Source organism: Stegostoma tigrinum, chromosome 7, assembly GCF_030684315.1.
Source record: "Stegostoma tigrinum isolate sSteTig4 chromosome 7, sSteTig4.hap1, whole genome shotgun sequence".
NCBI classification, from domain to species: Eukaryota; Metazoa; Chordata; class Chondrichthyes; order Orectolobiformes; family Stegostomatidae; genus Stegostoma; species Stegostoma tigrinum.
In genome coordinates this window covers 84,673,183-84,692,945 of record NC_081360.1, presented here as the reverse complement: position 1 = coordinate 84,692,945, position 19,763 = coordinate 84,673,183, and the positions used below count along the sequence as shown (strand labels likewise).

Below are 19,763 nucleotides of genomic sequence, written 5' to 3'. Positions count from 1 at the left end.
GTAATCCACAAATGCACTGATTGATACATTTAATGGTTGCGCAATGTGCAGTTCTACATTTGAGTCACACACCATTGCCTCCAGTGCGAGATGAACTGCAAGAACATCCGATTCATAAACATTTATGATCCCTGGCCACGCTCAACCCTTCACCCTTAGCACACAATTACTGAGTCTAACTGATCAAATAACTTACTCCACGTACCAAATAAACAGATCTTGCTATATCACTGTCGTGTCTGGGCACTTGAGGCAAAACTGTAGTGACTATAAGGACCTGTTCATATATAATGGCACAATGGTTCTTTTGACTGATTCACCTAATATTTGGCTCAACTGAGCGCTGAAAACGGTAGAGGATCTCAAGCAAAAACAACCTTATTCACAAGTTCTGTTCACTTTAAAGACCTTAATGACTGAAAACCAAATAAAGTTGTTCAAGGAGACATGGTATTGCCACAAACTCGAGAACCAACAGGAGAATTATCTGGTTTCGACAATCAGCACCAGCAGAAAATTTATAGAATTCATGCCTTCACTTACCCCGCTGAACAAAATAACCTTGCGTTTAATTGATGCAGTAAGCTTGTTTTGTTCCATTGACTGACAGCCCCATGACCATGATTGCTGCTTTTACTTGTACACAACTTGGCTAACTTCAGTGAGAAGTGTTGTCTGAGGCTTTTTCTTCAACTGCTGCTTTGAAGTGGCATAAAGTCTGTGTTCAGTCTGTGCGCATTTTTGTCAGTTTCAGCAACCAATTGACATTCTGAGGGGGTGGCTAAGTCCGAGAGCCTCCACTCTGATTAGACTGCCGTGCTAATTGGCAGCCAATCAGCTGTGAACTAGCACTCCCTGTCTGCCTCCTCACTCCCCCAGCTTCTGAGGAGCAAGTCAGCTTCTCAGGCTTTTAATTGTGAATGAAAGTTGTCTGCTTTCTCATGGCAAATTAATCCTCAGAGGGCACTTCTAATTTTGCCTAAACTGAGAATTCGCCTCTAGCTATGATGTTGTAAACATTGCCTCGACCCCTCCCCGAGTCCTCTCCAGTTCCTACGCTGCAAGTTTTTTGTCCTTAGTTGTTTTTGTTCCCAGATACTTAACTCCTTTAATTCCAAAGCAGATCATTCGCTCCTCCTTCCTTTACAACCACACCCTCCAAATTACAGGTGCTTCTACATTTTTGCTTATGTCATGTAGCTCACAGGACTGAAAAATATGATTTTGTTTATATAAATCAAAACCCTTATCCCAACATTGCAAGTCATGGAACAAGGCAGTAGTTTTGAAAAGGACGTCACTCTCTCATAGCCCAAAGTACAGAGGTGCAAAATGTAAAGCTGACTTGGGAGGGGAAAAGAAGTCAAATTTCAAAGTGCAAAAATTAGATAAAAGGAATTGCACTTTTCTTTTTAACACATTCTCTGGGTGTCCCAGCACCAGGGAGGCCAGCATCCCTTGGTTGATGATAGGATATAGGGGAAAATTAGGCCATTCAGGCCTTCGAGTCTGCTTTGCCATTCGATCATGACTGATAATGTTTCCTAACTGCAATCTCCTGCCTTCTCCCTCTAACCCTCAATCCCATTACCAATCAAAAACCAATCTGTCTTAAATACACTCAATGACTTGGCCTCCACAGAACTTGAGAAAGTGATGAGTAGTCTTGAACCACTACAATGCATAAAGTGAAGGTCCTCTCCCAAAACTCTTATGAAGGGTGTAACATGGCCTTGACACACAGCAGTGAAGGAATGGTAAATCCTGCCAAAGCAAGGTGTGGTGGTACTTGGGAGGACAATGTGAAGGTGATGGTATTCCTATGCATATGTTGCCTATGCCCTTCCAGGTGGCAGTCATGTCAACCTACTTTGAGACAGTCAGCAAGCACTACAATGCACAATTGCAAGAGTAGCCTGACAGCATCTTCCACCTCTGCAACTTCTACCCACTTTGAAGGGTAACAGCAGCTATACCATGCAAGTATTATCACCTTGGAATTAGACATACCCTAATTTGTAGCACCAGTCCTTCAATGGTGCCCAGTTGAGCATTGATACCAAAGCGAAACAAAGCAAAGCTTCAGCAGCTCAAGGTCCAGAATCACCTTCTCAGGGCTACAAGGGATTAGTATTTTTTTTGTGGAATCGACTGAATCTTCCACAGTAAATAACAAATTTAGTTCTGGTGGCCTGGCAGCATCTGTGGAGACAGAAATGGTTAATGTTTCTTCAAACGGTGATGAAGTCATATTGCATTTAAAACTTTAACTCTGTTTCTCTGTCTAAATACACTGCTCAACCTGCTGAGTTTCTCCAGCATTTTCTGTGCTTGCTTCAGGTTTCCATAGTATTTTGCTGTTAATTTATTTCAGGTGGTGGTGAGGAGCAAGACAGTAAGGAAAAGGGACTTTCACAGTTCACGTGCAGCTATCAGGAGAGTCATGAATCCAGGAGAAAAACTTAATCTTTCCCAGCTCCACAGAAATGTTTAAGGATTTAAAGTTACCCTTTCAACTGTGATCAGTTTCTAAACTATATCCAGGCCTACATAGCCTCTAGAGGACAGGATTGGTGCTTGGATATTCAGAGTGATCCAATTTCTCAGAAGGCACTGAAAACATAAGCACTGGATGTGTTTCCTGTTTTCTGAAGTCACTGCAAATGACTGAAAAGCATCTTAGATTAAAAAGAAACCCTGCAATTTATGTGCTGACAATCACAACAATGACCAGTTTTGACCTCATTAATAATCTGTGATTTTCAAAGTTCTGGACTTAAACTGTGCTTTGCCAGCCCTGTCCATTTTCTAACAACTATTCAACATAATGGGCCAGATCCACCAGGTCCAGGCTCATTGGAGACTGGGCTTACGGCTCAGGTTGTACATTAAAACCCTTCATAAGTCCCTTCGTAGTGGCTTCCTTGGGAAATTGCAATGGCAAATCCCCAGCTCGCCAAGTTCCTCCAATACAGTTCTGGCTTACATACCCAGATAATTGACCAGGAAACGTTACATGTAGAACCCTAGCCTAATTAATCGGTAATTACACAGCTGACATGCCACCCTACTATCCACTTATCTACCACCTATCCAGCTGCCATCCTATCCACATACGTAACCCACTATCCACTTTACCACCCTGCTCATTTTATACAATCATGAAGGTTCACACCAGATATTTAAATTTACCAAATAGCAGTTCTTGCTTAAAATGCGGGCATGCCTTTCTCCCCCAGCCCTCCCCCAGTGCTCTCGTGGTATGATACATTACCCTGAGGGACCATACATTTAATTCCAGCTGGCCAGCCTTGGAAAACCCGGCAGCAATACGAAGCAGTGTCTGTGCACTGGTGAGTGGGAGCGGAGCCCCGAATGTGATTACCACTTCGCTGAAAATCCCAGTCATTAAATATAATCAATTTGACCAAATGGCCAGATTAATTTCAATGCAGAGAAATGTGAGTTAATTAATTTTGGTGGAAGAAATTAATTAGAGAGAGACAATACAGATCTAATGGTCCCAGTTTGAGGGGAATACAGCAGAGGGACCTCAGGGTTCAAGTGTATAATTCTCCGAAGGTAGCCAGGCAAGTTGAAACAGTTGTGGAAGGGCTAATAAATGGGTTTATACATACCGGTATGGAGTACAAAAACAAGCAAGAGTTGCTACAACTTTACAAATCATTGGTCAGATCACATTTGGAGTATTGTGCTCAGTTCATGGCACCTAATTTAAGGAAGAATGTTAAAGCCCTTTGGAGAGAGCAAAGGAGATTTACAAGAATGATACCAGGAATGAGGGATTTCAGATACAAAGAAAGATTACAGAAATTAAGCTTATCCTCCTTAACAGCTGAGAAGATTAAGAGGTGAGGGAGCAAATTATTGTAGTTGCTGGAATCTGTACTGAAAACACCAAACGCTGGAGATCACAGTAGGTCAGACAGAATCCATGGAGTGACAGCAAGCTAATGTTTTGAATCTAGATGACTCTTCATCAGAGCTGAGGTGAAATATGGAGTGGACAGCATTTACACTACAGTTTGCAGGGGTGCAGGGTCAATATGGGAGTAGCGGGTGCAATTCAGATTTAGTAATCAGCATGATTTAGAACATAGAACATAGAACATAGAACATTACAGCACAGTACAGGCCCTTCGGCCCTCGATGTTGTGCCGACCTGTCATACCGATCTCAAGCCCATCTAACCTACACTATTCCATGTACGTCCATATGCTTATCCAATGATGACTTAAATGTACCTAAAGTTGGCAAATCTACTACCGTTGCAGGCAAAGCGTTCCATATCCTTACTACACTCTGAGTAAAGAAACTACCTCTGACATCGGTACTATACCTTTCACCCCTCAATTTAAAGCTATGCCCCCTCGTGCTCGCCGGCACCATCCTATGAAAAAGGCTCTCCCTATCCACCCTATCTAACCCTCTGATTATTTTATATGTTTCAATTAAGTCACCTCTCAACCTTCTTCTCTCTAATGAAAACAGCCTCAAATCCCTCAGCCTTTCCTCGTAAGACCTCTGGGATGGGCGGAGGGGAAAGAGGGCATGATAACAGAATGTAACATATGAAAAAATACAGGATGAACTGGGAGTTTGCTTACGATTTGAAGGTATTGAGCTCAATATTAAGTCCAGAAAGCTCCATAGTGCCTAGTCTGAAGATGAGATGTTGTTCCTCCAGTTTGCGCTGTGATTCACTGGGCCACTGCAACATGCTGAGGACAGACAAGTGGGCATGCGAGCAGGACACTGTGTTAAAATGACTGGCTACAGAAAGGTCAGGGTCCTGCGTGCACACAGACCGGAGATGTTCTGCAAAGTGGTCACCGAGTCTGCGTTTGATTTCTCCAATGTAGAGTAGACCACATTGGGTACAGCAAATACAAGACACATGGCTAGAGGAGGTACAGGTGAAATGCTGCTTCACCTGGAAAGACTGTTTAGGCCCCTGGATGGTGAGCAGGGAGGATGTTAAGGGGCAGCTGTTACACTTTCTGCAGTTACATGGGAAGGTGCCTTATGGAGGAGGGGTTAGTGTTGGTGGTTGCGGAATGGACTAGGGTGTCCTGGAGAGACAAGTCCCTGTGAACTATAGACAGGGGGAGTGAAGGGAAGATGTTTTTAGTACTGGAGTTCTGCCGGAGTTGTCTGAAATTGTAAAGAATGATCCTTTGAATGCAGAGACTGGTGGGATGAAAAGTGAGGATAAGCGAATCCCGGTCCCACTGTTGTGAGTGATAGGAAGGGACAAGAGCATGGGTAATAGGTCAGATGTGGTTGAGGGCCCTGTCAACCACGTTGAGTGGGAAACCATGGTCATGGAAGAAGCGAGCCATGTCAGCAGCACTGTTTTGGAAGGGGGCATTGTCCAACAGATGCGACATAGGCAAAGGAAGTGGGAGAATGGGATGGAGTCCTTACAGGACGTGGGGTGTGATGAGCTGTAATGAAGACAGTTGTGGGAGTCCATGGCTTTGTAGAGGATCACAGTGGACAGTTTATTCCCTGAAAAAGAGACAGAGGGGTCAAGGAAACGAAGGGAAGTGTTGGTAATGGGCAATGTGAAAGTTATAGAGGGGTGGAAATTGAAGCTGAAACAAACATCTTTTTCGAGGCACAGGTGGGAGCACGAAGCAGCACCAAAGCAGTCATCGAAATACTGGAAAAAGATTTTGGGATGGGGTCACTGTAAGACTGGAACAAGGATCGTTCCACGTACCCCATAAAGAGGCAGGCAAAACAGGGACCCATGCGGGTGCCCATAGCCACTCCTTTGACTCATCAGAAATGAGAAGAATTAAAGGAAAAATTGTTCAGTGAGAGAACAAGCTCAGCTAGGCAGAGGAGAGGGATTGTTCAGGCCTCTGGTCAAGGAAAAAGCCTAGAGCACTCAGACCATCCTGGTGCAGAATGCAGGTACAGAGGGACTGGGCATCCGTGATGAATTGAAGGCTGTTAGGGTCGGGGAACTGGAAATTTTCAATGTGGTGGTGGGCATCAGAGGAATTGTGGGTGTAGGTGGGCAGGGTCTGGACAAGTGGACACAGGATGGAGTCGAGGTAGGAGGAAAAGAGCTCAGTGGGGCAGGAACAGGCTGATACGATGAGCCTACTGGGGCAATATGGTTTGTGGATTTTGGAAAGGAGGTAGAATCGGGTTGTCCAGTGTTGGGAAACTACCAGGTTGGAGGCAGTAGGTGGAAGATCTCTGGAGGTAATGAGCTTGGTGACAGTCCTAGCAACAATGACTTGATTTTCAGAAATGGGTTCATGGTTCAGCAGCAAAAATGCCTTGATGTTTGGATGTAGTTTAGCAATAATGGGTTGATGTTTGGACCTTTTTGAGGTGTTCAAAATTATGAACAATTTTGACAGGGTAAAGGAGGATATTCCATTTCCACTAATTGGTATGTTAGTATCTAGGAGTCACAATTTTAAGATTAGCAAGAGAGTGAGGAGTGAGACGTGAAGAAACTTCTTCACTCAGAGAGTGTTAAGATTTGGAATGCACTGCCTAGAAAACTGGTAGAGGTGAATTCCATAGGAGGTTTCAAAACAGAGCTGGATACATATGTGAAAGTGTTAAATTTAGAGGTCTAAGGAGCTAGGGCTGAAGAAATGGATCAGCCAGGTAGCTCTTTTAGCAGCTGGCATAGACATGATGGGTCCTTCTTACTGCAAAATTCTACGACTCTATAAGTGCTCCAACAGCAGTGTCTATTACTGAATGTGGCTTTGAAAGGGAGAGAACCTGCTGGCTTAGGATATTGTTTTCCAAAATTTGGTTATTCTTAAAGCTTAACCGAACAGGTAAGAATAAATGTTTTCTAATTATGCTGAATTTTCAGCCTTTAAACTGAGGGGTGGATTTATCAATACTGAAAGATATTCAGAAGTCAGGTTTATAACTTCAGCATTCTGCTAGTGGGTCAGTTCCATCCAGCTTGGAATGGTGAAGATGCCACCAAATCAGAAGAATGAAAAAAAACACCTGCAGGTTACTGACAAATACTCGATTTGACAAGGTAATTTTACCCTTTGTGTGCACTATCACTTTCTCACTGAAGAGAAACTCCTAAAGTGAGCTTGATTACATATTTTTCTGAATGCATAAAGCTGTGCTATGAGACATAAGACTGACCCAGTGATACTTTGACATACTCAGTTGGATAGCTTCACACATATGTATACAGGTACATAAAATCCCCACAGGGTGGAAGCAGACCATTCCGCAAATCAAGTCCAGAGCAATCCACCAAACAGTATTCCAACCAGAACCACAGCACCCTACTCTATCCTGTAACTCTGCATTTCCCATGGCCCATCCATCTAACCTGCACATCTTCGGACTATGATAGGAAACCAGAGCACCTAGTGGAAACTGACACAGACACAGGGAGAGTGCACAAACTCCACACAGACGGTGGAGGGTGGAGTCAAACCCACGTTCCTGGTGATGTGAAGCAGCAGTGCTAACCACCGAGCCACGAGGCCGCCCCTATGAGTGGAATTCTGTTGTCCTAATCTTGAAATTGGGCGCAGCCAACATTAAATTGGATTCTGTCACATCCACAGTATACGAGAAGCAGCTTCTGCTGTTGCACAGTATAAAGTGCAACAAGCAACTTTGCTTTTTAGCAACTTAATCCTTTGTAACTTAACGTGAACACAAGAAAGCAATGTACTAATGGCATTATTTGTACACATGGCTGTATCGCAGCACAGGAATTATAAATGGAGTATGTATCTCTATATCCAATCAGACACCTACATACATTCAATGCATAATTTGGAATGCGTTGCCAGCAGCAGTTGTGGAAGCAAGGTCATTGGGGTCATTTAAGAGACTGCTGGACATGCATATGGTCACAGAAATTTGAGGGTGCATACATGAGGATCAATGGTCGGCACAACATCGTGGGCTGAAGAGCCTGTTCTGTGCTGTACTGTTCTATGTTCTATAATTTGCTTTATTTAGGATGTTGCTAATTCTAATCAAGGGTAGCAATCTCCCCTCATGAGATGGATTCACCCTTAGCGATTATTTCTACCAGATCACACCACAGTTTATATCCTGATCCTAACTTTAGGAAAATCTCATTCTTACATTAAAACAAACTGAATATAACTGAAATGTGACAGAGATAATAGGAACTGCAGATGTCATTTCTGATAAAGGGTCTGAGCCCGAAATGTCAGCTTTCTTGCTCGGGCTGCTGTGTTCATCTAGATCTACACCTTGTTATAACTGAATGTGAAGTTTATTATAAATATTAAAGTTTATTAAATATGTTTTATTAAACTTTAAAACATTTATTATAACTATTAGGTATGAAGTTGTGTCTGTTGCTGTTTATTCAGAATAGTGCTGGGAGTGAACAAGAGAACTCTTCTGTCAAAGTCTTGTTCAATCTTTGCTTTATTCTCAACAACAGCACGTCAGCATCAGGTTGATGATCAGATTTAATCAGGGGCTGTTGTCAGCTAAACATCTGGAAAATCTCCTGTACAAAGTGCCCACAGAAAAAAAATCAGCAAAAAAAAAGCATCAAGTAAAAATGTAGACTTGGAATTATATTTATTTTTCATCACCCTGGAATGACCCAAAGTGCTTTACAGCAAATGCAGTGCTGTTGAAGTCCAGTTACTGTTGTAATGCAAGCAACATAGCAGTGAATTAGTTCACAAAGATCAAGCTAATGTAATCAGTTAGAATTCTTTGAGGAAGCAACGAGCAGGTTAGACTAAGGGGAGCCAAAGGATGTTATCTACCTGGACTTCAAGCAGGCCTTTGACAAGGTGCCACACAGGAAGCTGTTGAGTAAGATAAGGACTCATGGTGTTCGAGGCAAGGTGCTAGCATGGATAGAAGATTGGCTGTCTGGCAGAGAGCAGAGAGTGGGGATGCAAGTGTCCTTCTCAGGATGGCAGCTGGTGACAGGTGGTGTTCCACCAGGCTCAGTGTTGGGACCACAACTTTTCACTTTGTACATTAATGATCTAGATGAAGGAACTGAGGACATTCTGGCTAAGTTTGCAAATGATAAAAAGATGGGCGGAGGGACAGGTAGTATTGAGAAGGCAGGGAGGCTGCAGAAGGATTTGGACAGGTTAGGAGTACAATGTGGGAAAGTGGGAGGTCATGCACTTTGGTAAGAGGAATTAGAGCATGGACTATTTTCTAAATGGGGAGAAAATTCAGAAATATGAAGTGCAAAGAGACTTGGGAGTTCTCGTCCAGGATTCTCTCCAGTTAAACTTACAGGTTGAGTCAGTAGTCAGGAAGGCAAATGCAACTTTAGCATTTATCTTGAGAGGACTTGAATATCAAAGCAGAGATGTACTTCTGAGGCTCTATAAGGCTCTGCTAAGGCCACATTTGGAGTTTCGTGCAGTTTGGAGGATTGAACATGCTATAAACAACATCATGTTCTGGTTGTCAACCATTTTAACTCCTCCTCCCACGGTGACATGTCCATCCTGGGCCTCCTCTGGTATCACAATGACACCACATGCAAACTGGAGGAAAAACACTTCATATTCCACCTCGGGAGCTTCCAGCCTGATGGCCTCAACACAGGATTCACCAGTTTCAAAAACTCCCGACCTCTGGCCTCATCCTATGTCCAACCCTCCCTCTCATCCCCACCTCCTTGACCTGCCACAACCTGTCCATCTTCTTTTCCACCTGTCTGCCCCACCCTTCCCACTGATCTATCTCCACTATCCCCTACCTGCACCTACTGCCATCCTTCCTACCTGCCACCAGCCCCACCCCTCCTCTCCCTGTTTATTTCTGGGCTCCCTTCCCCCTCCCCAGTCCTGATGAAGTTGAACGTCAACTTTCCTGCTCCTCCGATGCTGCCTGGCCTGCTGTGCTCCGCCAACTCCACACTCTGTTGACTCTAGTTCCAGCATCTGCAGTTCTTGCTGTCTCCCAGTGTAGGTCAACACTGTTTGTATGGTTGATATACAAGGTCTCTCCCTCTCTCTGTTTCTTCTACAGTGTCTGTATGGAAGCTTTTAACATCATTTGACATCTTCTTATTGTGGGAGCTTAGGCCAAAAGCTGAATATCAGGTTGATGGAGTAGAAAGGAGAATTAATGAGCACCCACAATTTGAACATGCAGTGTCAATGAACTGTAATTAGGACTCTAGAACTGGGATTTAGGGCGATGTAACTGACTGCTCTTGTAGGGAAAGGTGGTATAATTTGCATCTTCTGTTTGTACTGTGTCAGCATGTCTACTTACATAAGCTAGTCAATATTATTTGCACTATTTTAAGTTTTCGACGATTGTAGACTTATGTTACGGAGGGAAAACTGTTGGTTTACCCTCAATCTCTTCCTCTGAAGTTTATATGGAAAAGATGAGAGCAGGTTCTTGAACCATAACTAGTAATATCAACAGAATCTATTTTCAATCCTGAAAGGACTGAACTCAACTACAACACAAAACGAGGATTATACAATTTACTAAAACAGAAAATCCACAGATGAGATAACAAGGTGTAGAGCTGGATGAACACAGCAGGCCAATCAGCATCAGAGGAGCAGGAAGGCTGATGTTTCAAGCCTAGCCTCTTCTTCTGAAGAAGGATCTAGGTCCGAAACGTCAGTTTTCCTGCTCCTCTGATGCTGCTCGGCCTGCTGTGTTCATGCAGCTCTACACCTTCTTATCTCAGATTCTCCAGCATCTACAGTTCCTACTATCTCCAAATCCACTTATGAAGCTGTTTTCAGGTACTGCATTCTGGTCTGTTACCATCTGTCACTAGTCAGTATCTCAGTGCTGACCTCCAAATAACACTCAAGCCCAAAGGATCTAGCATTTTATCAATTCCCACCACCATCCACTCCCAAAAGTAATGCATCATTTTCTTGCTTGCTGCCTGGGCCTCATTTGCACAAGACCACACCATGAAAGGTTCTTCTGCAACTCTGGAATGAAGTCTAGGCTTACAATTATCAGAGGAATCTGGTCTTAGTTATCTAAGCTGAGATCAAGGTTAGCCCTGGGCTATTAGGGGCTAAATCTCAAGCTGCAGCACATACAGGATTTTGCAATGTTGTTTCATCCACTTGTGTCCTCTCCAAGCTCACAATTTAATCTGTTATCCAGATGCTCCATTTAACTTCCTTTAATGGTTATCACTGAATTAGCCTACAATTTTTAAAATTCTGTTATCTTTTGGTATAGTCAAATTGTATCATACCTGCTCAAATGGAGAATCCATACAGTTCATGGACCTCTGACTAAAATAACCAGGGCCTGGATCACATCATGTTGGGGGAAACAGGTTGGACGATACACCTGACCTATCAGCGACATGAGTCACGGTTGAGACTGCACCTTATAAAATTCTTCCTCCCAGTTCTGTCTCCATGACAATACCACGTAGTTAACTTGCATATACTATTTAGTGACAAGTTATTAGGAAGTGGGCAAGCGTGAAAGGGGCAATCCAAGCCAATTCTTCTTGGTCCTCCCAAGTGTTGCGCCTTGACTATTTCCCAAAGCATCCCTACTGACCCAGGTAGCTAACTTCAAGAGAGGAAATGGATATGTATCCGGTCATTAAACCATTTCATAATCAGCAAAAATCAACAACTAAGGACGCTGCATGCAGCTCCAGTCAGATTGTCACCCACTTTTGAATTTACGGCTTTAGCCAAGAGACACTGCTGGGTGCAAGCTGTTGTAATGCCCCTGTACAGGGAGCAGGAAGATGGATCCCAGTTTCCAATCCAGTTGCAGAATGAGGTGTGCGAATCTCAAAAGAGGAAAAAATGAAATTGTTTTGCGATGGCCTTGATAGTTGGATAGCCAATCAACACTTAGTGGGCAGGCTTGTATTTGAATAATGCCTTCCTATTTGAAGGAATGGGATCTGTGGAGGTCAGTTTGGCAGTGAAAGCAAGGGAGAGATTGGATAGATTTTCATTGGGTCAGTGTTTATGCGTCCATAAGGCCTTGCCGGATACAGGTGAGCACTAAAGTGGTTACCCACTTGGCTGCAGGAGGTAGCCTATCAGTGGAAATTCAGTGGACAGTTAGGGTCTTAACAGCAACAGAGAGGTTGCATGCCACGGGCTAAGTTGGGCACACTGTTGGAGGTACATTCCCTGGGAACCAATGGGGTATCCTCCAATTTACCCTGCTTCCATCACAACATAGCTCTATTTTTAGGCACCAACATTTTCTGCTGTCCGCTGCGGCAGTCCCTGCTTCTCCCACTCCAGTTGGAAGCAGGATATTGTAGAAGCCGTTCCCATTGGACCCACTGCATGCCCAAGGATGACACTCCAGAAGGTGACCTGTTCATTCAAGTGATCAGCCAATCTTCATTAGCAGATTGGGAACCTGTTATGAAGCCTCAGCCCAAGGAAAATCCTCACAATATGCAGAGGTTGTGTCCATTGAGTCATCACTTTTAACAAAGGGAAGAGGAGGGAAACTGAAGAAGCAACGAGAAGAAAAATTCATTCACGAGGCCCAAAACTTAATGGTAATAATGAGGTCACAGCCACTGACCCAGCATTTCAAACATTTGTGGCCGTTTGGCACCTGGCTTTGTGCCAGTGTCTAAACTGAATGTGGGAAAGAAAAATGTTTAAATATATTCACCTCTATGGAGCACACCCAAAAAGATAAAGGAGGTTTTATTCTGGAGGGTGGAAGTACATGCACCAAATTCTAGACCCTGAATGAAATAAATGATCAAAATCTGTGTGCAGTTTTCGTCTCATTATTTAAGGGAGGATATTCCTCAATCAAACTCTTCAGTCTTCAGCTGATCTAAATTCTTGTCCTGTCCTGTTAATGCTTGTGTATCCCAACATTTTTGTCACTTCTGTCCCCAGTCAGTTAATTTCAAATTCACTATTCAATTCTCAATGTTTCAGACGCCTCCAAGCTTGCTAACAAAATACCTGCATCTTCTGTTTACCTTCCCTTTGGCTCTGTGTCATATGAGCAGAAATATAATTTTACAAGACAAACTATTTAAATATAATTTATCCTGACAGTAATCATTGATGGTCCTTTGTTTCAATCTGGCTTTGGATAAAACAGGATTGCATTCCCCGTGACCTGTATTTTGTTCAGTAACACACCGAGCAGTTTCTCTTTTCAGTCTGTTGAGCACTACCCTTGCTTCCATCTTATTGAAGGCAACCATGCAAAAGGGTCACATTCTTTTCAAGATTTATTCAAAATAGCAAAACTCCTTTTTTATACTCTGGACCTGTTAATATGTCATTCACTGTAGATTCCGGAAACTAATCTGAACACACACTGGACTGCAGCATGCTAGAAACAGCTTTCACAACGCATATTTTCAGAAGATGTTCCTTTGCAAATAGCACCATTGCGGCTATGCATTTCTTTCTCTTGAAAAATGCCCTAAGAAATGTAATTACCACTTGGTGCTCAGTCACGAGTTGAAGGCATCTCATAAGCCAAGAATAAAGGTGGACAAGTTTAATCTGGTTCAGCAATAACATGGACCTTTCCTATAGTTTTCAGCTCTACCACGGTACTTCTCCATTCTATCAGCAACAATATGCATGAATGCAGTTAAAGTTGCAATCAATTCTGATCTCTGCAGTCTCTTTCAGTGTGCACATTTGCCAAAATGTGACAATCTATTTTTGGATCTGAGTTCAGGCAGGGTTACAGCCGAGGGAGCAGCAGGTCTATCTCCTGAAGAAGAATGTAACCTTGAATTATCATCAAGAGGGTATATGATGGAAAAAAAACCAAATGTGGGAGGGTTGCAATGAAGGCTAGAGAGAGTGGCCTGGGCAGTGTCATGGAGAAGGGGATGCCTCGATAGGTACCTGATGATGGAAGAGAAGGTAGCTAAATAAGAAATATAAAAACCAAAAGAACTGTGGATGCTGTAAATCAGGAACAAAAACAAAGTTGCTGGAAAAGCTCAGCAGGTCTGGCAGCATCTGTGGAGGAGAAAACAGAGTTAACGTTTCAGGACCAGTGACCCTTCCTTAGAACAAACAAAAAGTATAACCGTTGTAAAGTCAAATAGTCATAAATATTTGAAATTCTCTTCCACAACAAGCAGTGAAAGCTGGGTCATTGAATATATTTGAGGCCAAGTTAGACAGACTTTTGGCAGGGAAGTGGAGTTAAGGCCATGTCAAATTAACAATAACCTTCTTGACTAGGGGAGAAGGTTTGAAGGGCCGAAAGGTATGCTCCCGTTCTTATTCCTAGTATTTTTATGTATGGGAGGAAGCAAGGGGGAATCCTGGATTGAGTGTAAATTTATCAGAGCACATGTTAATGCGATCTCCTGAACAGAAAGAATGGGAGGTAAGCATTATTAGTGGGAAGTGACAATAAAATGGGAATAGTGAACCATTGTAATGGGAATTAAATTTAAGATGTTAAGTATTCTATGTTGAGGTTCAATATAAAAAGATAACAAATTGAGCTTCTACTTTTGAAAAATTTTGGTCTTTTCTTTTTCAAAAGTGTAGTAAGATTTTACAGATTGCAGAAATGCACCATATCTTTAAGATACCTCCTCTCTCCTTCCTGGACCCCTCTGTTTCCATCTCTGGCAACCACCTGGAAACCAATATCCATTTCAAGCCTACACCTCCCACAGCTACCCAGAATACACCTCCTCCCACCCACCTTCGTACAAAATTGCCATCCCCTATTCCCAATTCCTTCGCCTTCAACGCATCTGTTCCCAGGATGAGGCATTCCACTCCCACACATCTCAGATGTCCTCGTTTTTCAAGGACCACAACTTGCCCCCCCACAATGGTTGAAAATGCCCTCGACCCTGTCTCCCGCATTTCCCGCAGCTCATCCCTCACACCCCCCTCCCTGCAATAGCAACCAAAACAGAATCCCCCTCGTCCTGACGTATCACTCCACCAACCTCCAGATCCAAAGCATCATCCTCCGACACTTCCGCCATGTGCAAACTGACCGCACCACCAAAGGCAATTTTCCCTCCCCACCCTTATCTGCTTTCTGGAGAGACCACTCGTTCCGGGACTCCCTTGTCTGCTCCACACTCCCCTCCAGCCCCACCACACCCAGCACTTTTCCCTGCAACTGCAGGAAGTGCTACATCTGCCCCTACACCTGTCCCCTTACCCCCATCCCAGGCCCCAAGAAGACCTTTCACATCAAATCACCTGCACATCTGCTAATCTGGTATACTGTATCCACTGTTCCAGATGTGGCCTCCTCTATATCAGGTAAACCGAGTGGAGGCTTGGGGACCGCTTTGCAGAACATCTACGTTCTTTTCGCAACAGCTACAGCTCCAAGTCGCAAACCATTTCAACTCCCCCTCCTTCGATTACATGTCCATCCTGAGCCTCCTGCAGTGCCACAACAATGCCACTCGAATGTTGCAGGAACAGCATCTCATATTCCGTTTGGGAACCCTGCAGCCCAACGGTATCAATGTGGACTTCACAAGCTTCAAAATCCACCCTCCCCCAACTGCATCCCAAAATAAGCCCGGCTTGTCCCCACCTCCCTAACCTGTCTTTCCTCCCACCTATTCCCTCCTCCTACCTCAAGCCCCACCCCCATTACCACCTACAAGCCTCATCCCACCCCCTTGACCTGTCCGTCCTCCCTGGACTGATGTATCCCCTTCCTAACTCCCTACCTACACTCACCTTTACTGGCTCCAGCCCCATCTCTTTGACCTGTCTGTCTCCTCTCCACCTATCTTCTCCTTTATCCATCTTCTATCCACCTCCCCCTCGCTTGCTTATTTTCCCCTATTTGTTTCAGAATCCCCTTCCACCCACGCCCCAATTTCTGAAGAAGGGTCTAGGCCCAAAACGTCAGTTTTCCTGCTTCTCTGATGCTGCTTGGCCTGCTGTGTTCATCCAGCTCTACACCTTGTTATCTCAGATTCTCCAGCATCTGCAGTGCCTACTATCTCTAAAATATCTTTAAGACAGCTGGGCAACATCATGACATATGATGCTCTCATGTAAGAGGTGTCTATTTTAATATCTGTACAGTCAATTGCTCATTTAAACATGTAGTTAGATGGCAGTCAACACATGTATAATGTAATAGTTGGAGGTCAGTTAACTGAGTCGGCTGAAGGCTGGTTTGCAATACAGATTACTGTTACAGCATGGTCCAGTATGGCTGTGGCAAGTTTATAATGGAAGAGTAATGACTGTATATGTAAGTCTAGGATGTCATTTTAGTGACACAGTCAGATGTTAATACATTTCAAGATATCTATCGTAGTAAGAACCCAAATCTCTGTGGTGTACAGTGTATGGGCTAACAAAAAGACAAACAGATCACACCACGGTGGCAAAAAGTGGGCACTAAAAGATCAGGCAGCAATTAAGTTATGGAGGCTAGTCACAGAAAATTGGTATTAAAGGCTGTAGAGAAGGTAACATCAGCCGCAGTTGTGAAAAGTTATGTGGTCAACAGTCATCCATCATCTGCCTGGTTTCATTGCTGAAATTCACAGCTGACTATCAAGACTGAAAGCTACAACTACACTGCATCGTGGCAAGCGCATGTGAAGAACGGTAAACAGCACAATCTCTCTTTCTTACAGAAACGTTTGAGGTTACCGTGTGTTTAATTTTTTTTTTAGAAAACAGCAGTTTACAACAGATCCAGAGCAGGTCAGATTTGAGAAAGTGATTCTAGAATGAAATATATCCAGGAATGCTACAAAAATCATTCTACAATCGTTAAGCCCATTCCAGGGCACGATCATCAGTCAATTTTGCCATTTTGTTTTCTGTCAAGACAGTGCAAAAGAATGAAGAAGGCATGCATAGATTTATAGAATCATACTGTTCAGCCCATCAAGCCTGTATCACCAAAAATACGCTAAATCTATACCACTTGCGTTACCAATACTAGGGCAATGTATGTTATGACACTTCAAGTGCTTATCAAAGTACTTTTGAAGTCAATGTTTAAAGTTTAAATGCTGATACTTGTTTTTGGTACAAATGCCACAAAGAGGTATTGCTCAGTTACAGAAAAAAAAATCACAGAATCCCTACAATGTGGAAACAGACCCTTCAGCCCAACAAATCCATACCTACCCTCAGGGCATCCCACCCAGATCCATTCCTACAGCCCATCTAAATTACACTTCTCTGAATACTACAGGCAACTTAGCATGGCCAGTCCACCCACCCTGCACATCTTTGGACTGTGGGAGAAAACTGGAGTACCCAGAGGAAACCCACACAGACACAGGGAGAATGTGCAAACTCCACACAGGCAGTCTCCCAAGGGTGAAGTCGAATCCTGGTCCCTGATGCTGTGAGGCTGCAGTGCTAACCACTGAGCCACCATGTCACCCCAAATTTGGATTTAAGTTTATCATAGAATCCCTACAGTGTGGAAACAGTCCATTCGGCCCAACAAGTCTGCCCCTTGGAACAGCATCCCACCCTGACTCATTCCCCCACTTCTGCATTTTCCCATGCTAACCTACCTAACCTAAACATCCCTGGACACTACAGGCAATGTAGCATGTCCAATCCACCTACTTTGCACATCTTTAGATTGTGAGAAGCTTCAATGAAAATAAGAAAATATAAAATGACAGAAAGCAGCAACCTCTAACGCAGCAATAAGGAAGAGAAATTGAACAGAGAAGCCAAGTAAAAGTGAAGCATTGCAATGCAGCACCGGTTCCTTTGTACACTGGTACTTTTTAAAGAGCAAAAAAGCAGAACGTTAAGGATGGAAAGCAAAAAAACTGAACAAGTATTGGAACTGCTACAACACTGTCAGAATTTTAGTTGATCAAAAAAGAGCACATCTTCACTTAACGGACTAATAGATAGTTGATTTGAAAAGACAGTCAAACTAGTTATCAGTATAGAAAACAAAAGAATGTGAGGAATAAAACCTTTAGGCATTACTATTGATGACTGCAAAGACCCCGACAAAATATTCCAATCTTGAGAAGATGAGCTGAAGGTCCAAGTCAACTGCAGAATTCACTGGCTTGATTTCATGTCATGCTGCCAAAAACTACTTCAATAAATCAACTAATTCACAGGCAGACATTAACACAATGATACAGAATGTAATTTCAATGAAGCTAATCTAGCTGAAAGGTTGATGGATCTGGTCATTGCCTCCACAGATTTTTTTCCAAAAGGCACTATAGGACAAACCTAAGGATTACACTGTAAACATACTGCTGGAAGGATGGCAGTTTGAAGCTGCTATGGAAACATGTTCAGGTGTTTAGCTCTGCAGTAGAACATAGAACATAGAACATAGAACAGTACAGCACAGAACAGGCCCTTCAGCCCACAATGTTGTGCCGACCATTGATCCTCATGTATGCACCCTCAAATTTCTGTGACCATATACATGTCCAGCAGTCTCTTAAATGACCCCAATGACCTTGCTTCCACAACTGCTGCTGGCAACGCATTCCATGCTCTCACAACTCTCTGCGTAAAGAACCTGCCTCTGACATCCCCTCGATACTTTCCACCAACCAGCTTAAAACTATGACCCCTCGTGCTAGCCATTTCTGCCCTGGGAAATAGTCTCTGGCTGTCAACTCTATCTATGCCTCTCATTATCTTGTATACCTCAATTAGGCCCCCTCTCCTCCTCCTTTTCTCCAATGAAAAGAGACCGAGCTCAGTCAACCTCTCTTCATAAGATAAGCCCTCCAGTCCGGGCAGCATCCTGGTAAACCTCCTCTGAACCCTCTCCAAAGCATCCACATCTTTCCTATAATAGGGCGCCCAGAACTGGACGCAGTATTCCAAGTGCGGTCTAACCAAAGTTTTATAGAGCTGCAACAAGATCTCACGACTCTTAAACTCAATCCCCCTGTTAATGAAAGCCAAAACACCATATGCTTTCTTAACAACCCTGTCCACTTGGGTGGCCATTTTAAGGGATCTATGTATCTGCACACCAAGATCCCTCTGTTCCTCCACGCTGCCAAGGATCCTATCCTTAATCCTGTACTCAGCTTTCAAATTCGACCTTCCAAAATGCATAACTATTGCAAATGTCAACAGGGCTAGTAAAACATCCAATTCTCACGTGAGATGTGAATTGTCCTTTCCACCAAAACAGTGTCTGGCACTTTGTCAGGCATGCAAGATATATTCAACAGGAGGACATTATGCTAAAATGTGCAATAAGTCCCGGTGCTTGGAGAAACATTAAATGGAACACAATTGTCCACATCAGCATGTGAAGAGTCAACCAATGAACAAGGCTAATGACGTTTCCAAACTCCCATTCTTGGCACTCACACATGTCAATACACTCCAAAAAGTAGCATTACAGATTGCAGACCTCTAATATAGCATGACTTCATATTTAAAGTTAACAATAGCATCAATCATGTTTGTCAGGTCTTGGACAGACTTGATGTTGCAGTCCAGAATTTGTGTTGGAATTGTCACATCCATTTCCTTGTGATCTTAGTAATATGTAGAACTGTGCATGCTGGTAGACAAATAATATCAATGATGTAAAAGTGTTCACCCTGAGGAGGCGTGTTGGTATTTGAGATGAATGATACTGATGCATGGGATGTCAGACCCATTGTAAGTTGTTGACTTATGTGGGGAGTGCAGCAAAATGTGCCAAAGTGCTACACATGTAAGATGTGCAGAGGCATGATATTTGCACTTGGACCAGTATCAATTTTAGCATATAATGCATTTCATCCATTCCTTTTGGGATATGTCGCT

At 43.3% G+C, this 19,763-nt stretch overlaps 1 protein-coding gene across 2 annotated transcripts in view; it reads right to left on the bottom strand.

Moving 5' to 3' along the window:
* The window catches only part of lypd6 (LY6/PLAUR domain containing 6), a 247,224-nt gene that overhangs the window by 107,889 nt on the left and 119,572 nt on the right, over positions 1-19,763 (bottom strand). The window contains exon 1 of one of the 2 annotated variants that reach the window (XM_059647464.1): positions 544-715. The exons of the other annotated variant lie outside the window; for it this stretch is intronic. The gene's annotated coding sequence lies outside the window, so the exon portion shown is untranslated. Of the gene's footprint in view, positions 1-543; positions 716-19,763 lie in introns of those variants that run through there. 2 annotated transcript variants of the gene reach the window in all.